Source organism: Nilaparvata lugens, chromosome 4 (assembly GCF_014356525.2).
Source record: "Nilaparvata lugens isolate BPH chromosome 4, ASM1435652v1, whole genome shotgun sequence".
NCBI lineage: Eukaryota > Metazoa > Arthropoda > Insecta > Hemiptera > Delphacidae > Nilaparvata > Nilaparvata lugens.
The window spans coordinates 64,117,712-64,128,982 of record NC_052507.1 but is presented as its reverse complement, the minus strand read 5'-3'; positions in this window follow the sequence as shown (position 1 = coordinate 64,128,982).

The following is an 11,271-nucleotide window of genomic DNA, read 5'->3' as shown; positions in this document are numbered from 1 at the left end:
CTATAGACCTTATGGAAATACAGAAATAGACTGGCTTCTCCACACATCTGTGTAATCACTTGTCAGCTGATTTATGATGAATAATTCTATAGTCTGATTTTTACTCTAATATTGGCGTATGGAGGAGGCTCATTTTTCCTTTTATATTATCCTTGAAATGCAAAATTTCAAAAAACCTTGTATATACGTCGACGCGCATTAAAAAAGGAACATACCTGTAAAATTTCATGAAAATCTATTACCGCGTTTCGCCGTAAATGCGCAACATATAAACATTTGAACATTCAAACATTTAAACATTAAGAGAAATGCCAAACCGTCAACTTGAATCTTAGACCTCACTTCGCTCGGTCAATAAATTGTAAAGAAATACGACAAGTGTATTATAATCAAAACGTGAAAGATCCCAATCTATACAAAACGATTGGAACACCTGGACAAATCTTAAGCCCGGTTGCTCGAGGAATTTCTGATTTATATATTGTTATGAGAATTCCTTTTTACTTTTTTCCTTTTTCCTTCGTTCTGGTACACCCAAAAGAATGGAGTTTATTACAGGAAATATAACAAACAAAAATGAAAAATACATTTTTAAAAAGAAATCTTACAAACAAAAAATGAAGAATAATTGACCGAGCGAAGTGAGGTATAAGATTCAAGTCGACGGTTTGGCATTTCTCTCAATGTTTTAATTTTTAATGTTGCGCAATTACGTTGAAGCGCGGTAATAGATTTTCATGAAATTTGACAGGTAGTATGTTCCTTTTTTAATTGCGCGTCGACGTATATACAAGGTTTTTGGAAATTTTGCATTTCAAGGATAATATAAAAGGGAAAAGGAGCCTCCTTCATACGCCAATATTTAGAGTAAAAATCAGACTATAGAATTATTCAACATAAATCAGCTGACAAGTGATTATACAGATGTGTGGAGAAGCCAGTCTATTGCTGTATTTCCATAAGGTCTATAGTTTCAATCAGGTACTTGTGGATGAGAATACTGCGTGAGGTCTACTGTTCACAGAACTACTAGTATAAACATAGCAAGAATGACAAATGATAAGAAAATTCCTTTGCTGTAGAAGTTTCAAAAATTATACACCAGACGGAATATAGATACTCCAAAACCTTCTAAAGAAGGTTTGGCTGGAGGCTGGAGGAGTCAAGTTAGTAATAATAATGATAATTTATTAACTCAAGAGTTTATTTAAAACATAGAGTATTGTATTATTTTAAGGTTGAGTGGTAGAAAGGACTTTCTAGTCCTAACTCCGCCTAATAAAGTGTATTTTCATTTCATAAAGAGTATTGTCAAAAAATTAATTAGATCTCATTAAATATGGAACAGCATCATTCAATTGATTATTTTCAGTTTCAGTCCTTAGTCAATCTGTTTACTTAATTTCAGTTCAGCCTTTCAGTTTTAGGAACATCACATCTTAATTTAAATCTCTAGTTGGGTGTTACAAAACAAAGTTAACAGCTGAAATAATATTGTAAACAGATAATACAGAAATTGTTTACAGAAACACCTTATCAGAGCTGCATTATGCAGGCCAAGATTGTACCCTAGTAGACTTCTTTTTCAAGAATTCCAGGTGCTCACAGTGAGGCAAACATATGTTAAAAGAATCATATTATTCATTAATAAGAATAGTGTTACATTCAACTTAAGGAATAATCCATATAATTTGCGTCCCTCCAATCCATTACAATTTGATATTGACTTTACCAGCTCAAGTGTATGTAGACGTCAGTTTGAATATCAGTGTTACTTGTTTATAATTAAAGTCCCAACTGAATTCATTATTAATAGAATTACAAAATCCATAATGAATCTTATACTGAATTGGATTAGGATAAAAGTTTATTTTAAATTATATATATCCATTATGTAGTGTTTCATTCTTGTGTTATAAATTTTAAAAAATATTATTGTCATGGCTTCCTTGAATTGGTCTTTTTGAGTTTGTCACTTGCTTGTGATTTTGTTACTTTGTCTTATCGTTTGTAAGTATTGAGATGTGACCTGGTTTCCAAAATTTTATTTATTCTAGTGGTTTGAATAAGCTCTTTTTCTTTCTATTGACATGTTTGCTGTACCTAGTTGTTCGAACTCACTGCCGGCGCACAAGTCTTCTTTGCCGGTAGTGCCATTTGTAAGTTAGAATATTTATTTTATCAATATGTATTATTTTATGGCAAATAAATGAATTTGAAAGACAAAAAACAAATCACAGCAAACGAGAAACATACAAAGTGAATACAAAGACTTGAATTGGGGCAACAGAAATTTCAAACAAAATTAATATATATATGAGGAAATAAAAATAAAAAGTCCAAGTTAGTTACCCTTTCTTCAAATGTTTTACTCACATGTCTCAACGGTAATGTCATTATCAAGTCTCTACAATAGCAAGTGTTGAAACCTGTTGAAAAAGTAATTTAAAAATTAAAATCCTACTTGGATTTTTTATTTTAATTTTTTCATATATTATTAGTGTCGTTTTAAATATTTCTGTTGCCCTAATTCAAGTATTTGTATTCACTACCAAACCATCGGGAAGAGATTTACAACTCATGAATCATATTCAGAAGAGTTGGCACAAGCGGTCAGTCACCCTTCCAATGGGAATACCAGGCGCATGATTCTTAACTTTTTAAGCGATAGCTCATCAGCGCGACCACTGAGTCAAACCGCTACCGATTGGTAGCAGCTGAGAGTTGCTACGGGAATGCGGAGTTGGAAATGTATGTAACTAAAATGTACATAATATTTCCGATTCCACGTTCCCGCAAAAGCTAGTGAACGCTTAGTTGAGGGTGTGATCAACTGATTGGATGCATGTCAGATAATGCGTGACCAAGCTTGCAGATGAGAAACGAAATCTGGAAAGAGCCACAGAAGACGTGAGACGTAGTGACTTGCATGTAGCTGCTCACTGAACGCAACCAGGGGCCCGTTTCACAAAGGTACAAGTAGGTTACAAGTCTTGTTGCCAACCATGGTTTTGGAGAACAGCTGATTACAAGCGTTTCACAAAAGCAGAATTGTAAACTTGTAGTTACAATGAATTTCTACAAGTTTACAAGTGATTTGCTTGTTACGAACAAGTGTTTCACAAAGATTTTCATTGTAGCCAACAATTTTTGTCGAATTTACTTGATCGTAACTAATAAATTTTTACCGAAGTGGAAAGCTATGTGAAGGATTTACAAGTGATCATTAAAATGATTTTAAATATTCAATAAATATTTCTAATAATCAAAAATGCCCTATATTCCTCTATAATTCATTATTTTGGAAATATATGCATTGGGAAATAGAATTTAATGAATTTCCAAAATAGTCATTAATGTGTTACCTCATAGGTTATGTGTACTAAGTATATAATACACAGTATATATAGTACACATACTATATATATATACACACATAGTACGTATACTGTGTAGGTTACAAATTCAGCAATCAATGAAGTAGACTGTACAAAAACATTATATTGCTTTCAAATATTTTCAAAGTAATTATTAAAAAGTACAAGTAACCTTTTTTAATGATGAAAAAAGGAAATTATCATGAAAATAGGTTATGTTTACTATTGAAGTACTTGTAGACTTGTAAAATTGTAAACTTGTAGATCATAAATTTTTGTGAAACGTGAGTACTTGTAAAATTGTAAACTTGTAGATCATAATTTTTTGTGAAACTTGAGTTCTTGTAAACTTGTAACTACAAGTACTTGTGCGTAACCATGGTTGGTAACAATACTTGTACCTTTGTGAAATAGGCCCCAGCAAGTACACGCGTTCAGTGCGAGTGTTCCTACGGTTCTTTCCAGATTGTGTTTCTCATCTGCGTGCTTGATCATGCATGACTTCACGTGCACTTGCACATACGTGCATCCAATGAGATCACACCCTAACGCTACTATTATATCTGTGTGCAAGCTGGTTTACTTTAATAGATAAGTCAAACAAGATCTGTGGTACAAGGCAAACGATTTATCAATGAGTTTTCTACAGAGAGGCCCACGTTATAATGGCAGTGGAGAAAGATAGGAGTAGAACGTTGCCAAAACTCTGTCTTGTCAATGCCTTCTAGACGGTGGCTGAAACAGGTTTATTGATGTAATCATATGTTTTAACTCGGATTTTCTTTTGTCTGTCTGTATGTATATAACGCATTTACGGCCAAACGCGTTGATAGAATTCTATGAGATTTGGAAGGAGTAATCCTTTTTTAACTGCGCGTCGATGTATACACAAGGTTCTTTGAAATTTTGCATTTTAAGAATAATATCAAAGGGAAAGGAATTTCCACCAAACTCTGATATCACTATTATATCATCTACTCTGAAAATAGGATTAATCAGACTATAGAATTATTCATAATCACTCAGCTGACAAGTGGATTAGCCTATTCATTGCATGCATTACACAGATGTCTGGAGAAGCCTGTGAACGAAGACACCAGATACTTGTGAATGAGAAAACTGCGTGAGGTCTACTATTCTCAGAACTACTAGTATTAACTGTTCATTCTCGTTTAGAATAGTCATCATATTTTATTAAGCAAAAGAATATATTTTTCAATAATTTCATAATCAATTTACATAATTAAGATCAAGTATTTCATCAATCAATTATTATTAATTCTACATTGTTAAACGACGATCTGGCAACAGAGCAAAGCGAGAAAGAGATAGCGCTATCCGCTTTGTTGAATGAAAGACAAGCATAGCAATACCATTGCTAATCAAACACTGCAATTATAACGTGGACCTCACTATACCTTTCAGGTTTGTGTAAAATAAATGTAAAATGTATCTTCACACTTGAAATTGGCTCCTGAACAGTTGAAACTATAGTGAGGTCCACGTTATAATGGCAGTGTTTGTTTAGCAATGGTATTGCTATCCTTGTCTATAATTCAACAAAGCGGATAGCACCATCTCTTTCTCGCTTTGCTCTGTTGCCAGATCGTCGTTTAACAATGTAGAATTAATAATTAATTGATAAAATATTTGATTTCAATTATGTAAATTGATTATGAAATTGTTGGAAAATATAATTTATTGCTTATTAAAATATGATTGATTATTTTAAACGAAAATGAACAGTTAATACTAGTAGTTCTGTGAATAGTAGACCTCACGCAGTTTTCTCATTCACAAGTATCTAGTGTCTTCGTTCACCGGCAGGAACTGTTCTACGCTGCGATCTTCTTTGTGAAAGCATCTTGCAATAACCTGGAAAAAAAGTCCATGTAATTATTAATAATTAGGTACTTAATTACCTCGAGAGTACCAATTAATATGTAAGTAATTCCAATTAACCTAGAAAATACAAATAATAAGTTTACCAGAGATTGACAATGGAGTAATAACCGAAATCGGTCTAAGTATCAATAAATCTGTGGTTTTTTGACAATTTCTTAGTCTTTTTCATTTAATATGAATAATTACCACAATATCAACTTCTCAACTACACATAAATGACAAATAATAAGCTTGGATTAACAAAAATTAATAAAACAAATCGAAATGTATCGTTGAATATATTTTTCCCTTGTTAACGAGATAATGACAAAGAGTTTCAACTATTCCCTGGTCGCCACCTGTGGGTTGGGGGAGCTTTGAGTCGAACATCGCAGTCAAAAATTTGTTGAAAACCAGAATACACCCACAGCATCCATGCTTGTCGTAGGAGGCGACTAAAAGGGACCCATTTCCAAATCCCTTCTTCCAAAACCCTTCTTCTCCTTCTTAATATGCTATGGAACTTCATTTCTAGAATGACACATTTTCCATTGACTTAGCTTTGTGCCGTTTTTTCTTTTTCTATCTGTCTACCTTCCTTGGCCATTTTCTTAGGCCAACCCAAGGTGTGATGTGGACCGTGCTGATGGGTGGTGCTTTTATATGGTGTCTCTAACGGTGCCTGCAGGATACCAGGCGCCCTCCTATAGTATTCAGCCTTGCCTGGACATGCGGGGCTCTGTCTGGGTTGACTCCACTCCCCTAGCTGTTCGTGGGAACCACATGAACAAACCAAACCCCAAGGCAACTCCAGAAGTTGTCTTGCCTTTAAACCCATCGGGATCTGCCCCTTCTGGGCAGGTTACTCAATCTGAAATGGGTGCTTCAGGAGCACAGGAGGTTCCGTTGCACTCTTATGTAGAGGCTACCAACATTGAGATGGCTTCCAATGATCACGACATGGATGACGTAAGCTCAATCACATCATCCCAACTGGAGAGGTAGAATGAGCTTCTCTCAGTAGTCCAGAAAAGCAAGAATCTGCAGAAATGTCTGAGGATGCAATAGAGCAACCGAGCAGTTTGCGGGTGGAGAGAATGTCACTCGCCTTGAACCTCACCACTGCTCAAGGAAGGGCGGCCATTAAGGTAAAACTTCTTCGGAGAGGTGAGGCTTTTGACCCTACAAAGCATCGGAGAGGCAAAAATAAAAATCCAAGAGATCAGAGATGGGTGAAACTCCAAACACAAATGTGGATCAAGAGGCTGAGTCGAAGGCGGCCAGTCGCCAGGGCAAAAATAAAAACCCAAGAGACCTGAGATGGGTGAAACTCCAGACACAAATGTGGATCAAGGGACTAAGTCGAGAGTATCCAGGCGCCCTAGAGGCGATTCTGCGACCCCTTCCCCAACGGAAGGACTTACAAAAAAAACAAGAGTGGAACTCATGTAGGTTGAAAGGTCCAATCAGTCATCATCTCCACACAATTGGACTCAGAAATGAAGGTAAGATGTGTAGGCTTTGTAATCAGTCTGAAGAGACTGCCAAGCATATCATACTGGATTGAGAGAGACTAGGGGCTAGGAGAATGGCTCTGCTTGGCTGCAAGCAACCAGGTGACGAATAAGATATTTGTATAGGGGAAAACTCCTGGATCTAAGGACACATATATTGGTTTACCTAACTAACGTACTAGGGCCACACAATAAGCTCCAGTGGACGTGTGAGGTTCTTTGAACCTTTGGATCCTTGAATCCGTCCCTTCAAACGTAACATAACAACATTCCCTAGTCATTGGATTGAGGTGAAGACAAAACTTACTCATTTGAATACTTGAGTTTGTTGCCAAGGTTTACAAGATAACTAAACATCTTCAATATTTCAGACTACAATAAAAACGTTTTGTGGAGGTGCTAGATCCCCAAATACATAGTTATTAAACTATCAAAGTGAGTTTTTACAGGTAGAGTAGTCTTTCTATAAATATTCTATTTTCGTTTGTCTTGTACTTTAATGGGAAGACTGTTAAACTGTCGGACCCAGGCTCCCAACTGTAAGACAATCGTAAAGCTCATTGATGGCTCAAATCATGTATTTAAGCAAGGTAAAAGAATCCTAAAGAAAAACTTTCATTAATGAAAAGCCATAGGAATTAACAGTTTTGTCGAAAGTATCTATAGACTGTGATGGGGATCTATTGAAGGTTTCTGCTACCTTTACTTACTTACTTTTTACTTTATCCGTCTTCCCAGCAGTCTTGTGGCTGTACCCAGCTAGGGAACAAGTAGGTAAGCCTTATTTCAAATGAATTAAGACGAGGAATCTTTATTGCAGTGGTGAGATGTATAGTTTTAATTTTATAATCAGCAAAATATTATAATTATTTTGCTTTAATATTACTCATTAAAATTTAGCCTAATTGGTTTAAGAGTTCATGGACAAACTTCAATAGTGAGAGCACCAGCATCAATGTAATCGTATTGATATTGTGGATCAAGACTAAATTATGCTTAGACTAAACTAAAAACTTCTCTATAATAAAAATAGTTTTAAATTATAATTTCAAATGAAAATTCTAGTTTACAGTTACACTCAAGCGTTTTGTAAACAAAATATAATCTCCATTTTTTGGAGCGCTCAAACCAAAAATATAAAATAAAATTAGAAAACTTACTTTACTGCAGGAACACAGTTAGCGTTAAATTAAGATAAATTCAAATTATTTCAGTAATAGTCATTTCTTGTGACTCTTCCTTTTTATTCAACTTTTTAGGCTACCTTGTATTGAAATTAAAAGAATGAAAATTATCTCAAACAGATCCAAAAATGTGAGGTTATAATCATTTTTGAAATTGGGAATAAGCGCCATTCTCATAAATCGGTATAACTCAATTCATTATATTATTCATGGATCATCAATTTTTTCCTATCATTAATAATATTCTCTATCTATTATTTATTTATCATATTATCCATTTATTATTTTGAACCCAAAAATAAACCAATTGATTCTACGTTATAAAGTTTTACCGTCTTTCAATGTCTCTGAAACTATATCTACATACAGAAAGATCATAGTGTGGTCCCCGTTATAATGGCAGAAAGAAAGGAGAAAAACGTTGCCGAACCTCTGTCTTGTCAATGCCTTCTATGGACGGTAGCTGATACAGGTTCATTAATGTAAATATCAACTGTTCATTCCCGTTAAAAATAATCTATATATATAAAAATGTTATGTTGGTTTGTGTGTAATGCAAAAACTCCAAAAGTACTGGACCGATTGAGTTGAAATTTTAACATGATATAAAATCCGCATCAAGGATGGTTTTTATCTACTTTTTACAATTTTCAGGGGCGCTACGCTCGCCCGAAAATTTTTAACTTTTTTGTTTATGGATTTTTCCGATTTTTGACTTCACATTCGGGGTCAGCTCGCGAAAATAAGTCGATTAAAAAAAAAAAATTGACCGGGCTCGCAGGGTGGCCCGGGGGGAGGGGGTGAAACTTTGGCCATTTTTGGCCAGATTTGAGCTGAGCGCTGCTGCAATCAAAGTGCAAAATCTGACCGCTAGATAGCGCGCATGTTTTAAAACGCAGCTTCAACAGGTTCGTGAGATATAGAGTACCGGTAAACTACACTCTTGATTACCGTATGTTTTCCGGTACAATTATTGGATTTCAATTACTTTCGCAATTCAGAACAAAGAAAGCATACCGATGCTTTTTTTTCGATAATAAATTCGTGTTTCAGTGCAAATAATTGTGTTATACAATAATATTTTTACATATATATTTACAATAATATATTACACATAACACAGATGTTCATAATTTATTTAACAAGCATAATATTTGTGGTTTCCCAACACATATTTTATATATAGTGGGGGCCACAGAAAAAAAAAATAAACATTCAATCACAATGTGCCACTGCGAAGTGTGGCAGGGTACAGCTAGTCAATTATATTTTATTAAGCAAAAAATTAATTTTTTTTTCAATAATTTCATAATTAAGATGAAATATTTTTTGTTTATTAATTTTTAATTCTAAATTATTAAAAGGCGATCTGGCAAGAGAGCTAAGCGAGAAAGAGATAGCACTATGTGCTTTGCTGAATGATAAACAAGGATAGCAAAACCATTGCTAATCAAACACTTCCATTATAACGTGGACCTCACTATAGAGATTCTGTTGAAGATCTTGTAGTCTATTATTAAAAGGAGGAAGACATTATTATCGTACTAATTGTATCATTTGTTCCTACATTCTACATTAGAGGCTACATTCTGTCAAATAGAAAGGTGTTGAAATTACAATTTTGATATAGCATTTTTATGGAACTGGTATTGCTGCACTATCAATAAAAATGTAAGGTTTGTAAAGAGTTTGGCTTCAAGGAAGGTTTAGAATGACAATTGTTGAAGGATCTATATCCAATTGAAAACACACCTACCTATAGTGAGATTCACTTAATAAATTCTGTTGAAATTATAGGACCACAGAGTTTTTTGGACCACCAAAGTAAGTTTTATTTTTCCACCGCATTGTATAATAGTAGATATCAAGTAATGATAATGATAGAATTAGGGTAGTTGATGGAATATTTTTTATCCATGTAGAAAATTTAACTTATTTTCTTGTAAAAATCTCCATAATTGTGATTAATTAAATATTCTTATTACTAGAATCTTTTATTCAGACCAGAGGTGGGACCTTCCCGCAAGAGACTACACACAAAAAACACATTGGTCATGCATGACCACGCGTGCACTTGCACAAATACGCATCCAACGTGATCATTCTCGATCATGACTTGATAATGACTTGATTCGTGAAAATGAATAATTCCCCCATTATCAGAATCAAGAAAAGGGTTGATACCAACATGGTAACGAAAAGTGAGACAGAACACTTAGGCTGGGCGTACACCAGTTAGTCAAGACAAGACAAGACATGATCAGACACGTTCAGTCACAATACTTCACATAGTTGCTTATGAAGCAACAATGACTAATCAGTATGAGTTGCGTCATAAGCAGCAATGTGAAGCATTGTGACTAAACGTGTCTGATCATGTCTTGTCTTGTCTTGACTAACTGGTGTGCGCCTAGTTACACAGGAGAGAGAACGGTGCATTCTTCAATTTATTGTACTCTTGAAACACTTTGAACCTCCCTACATTTTAGGTAGAGAGTTAGTGGGGAGGATATTTTTAATATTCTTCCCAAAGAATGGACATTGATATGTCCAAAGCTCCGCCAATCTATGTAGATGCATAACAATATGATTATTATCTATAGTTATTATATTACAAATTGCTTTTTCATATCATATACAGTTCAATAGTTATTTTCTTAGTCTATATTATGTAAATTCATCTATAACTTTGCTGTATTGTAAGCTATTGTATATAAGTGTATAAGCCAGTATATATTGTAATCTACATAAATAAAGTAATCAATCAATCAATCATTTTATAAGATTTTGTAGTAATCAAGAAATTCCTGGTTTGGTAAATGATTTTTGGATACTACCAATGTACCTCGAATAAATTCTAGAATGTATTCTCTCATAGAATTTCCATCTGGCTGTTATCAATATTTGCAGTAGCAGAAGTAGTCCTCGGGGTGGTTTACTGCATTTAATTTTGGATTTTCGTTTAATAATAACATAGAAAAAAGATAGCATTAGGAGATATCCCATATATGGTATAGGGCGTTCATCTTCCAAATTTCACTGTTAACTCAAGCCTATGAAGTGTATAGTCGTAGTGGTACACTTTTCCGTAAAGTTATGTGACGCTGATAGTCTCTCATACTGTGCCGTTCTTGCACTCTCACCCCAACAAAACACTAATAATAGACAGTAGACCAGTAGTCGACTTGAGTTTACAAGAATCGGCTTGAAATTTGGAACATAAACGACCTATAACATGGGATGTCTACTTATGATATCTTTTCTCTATGATAATAATTGATAACTTTGATTTTTGAGAGGGAGATTTTCCCT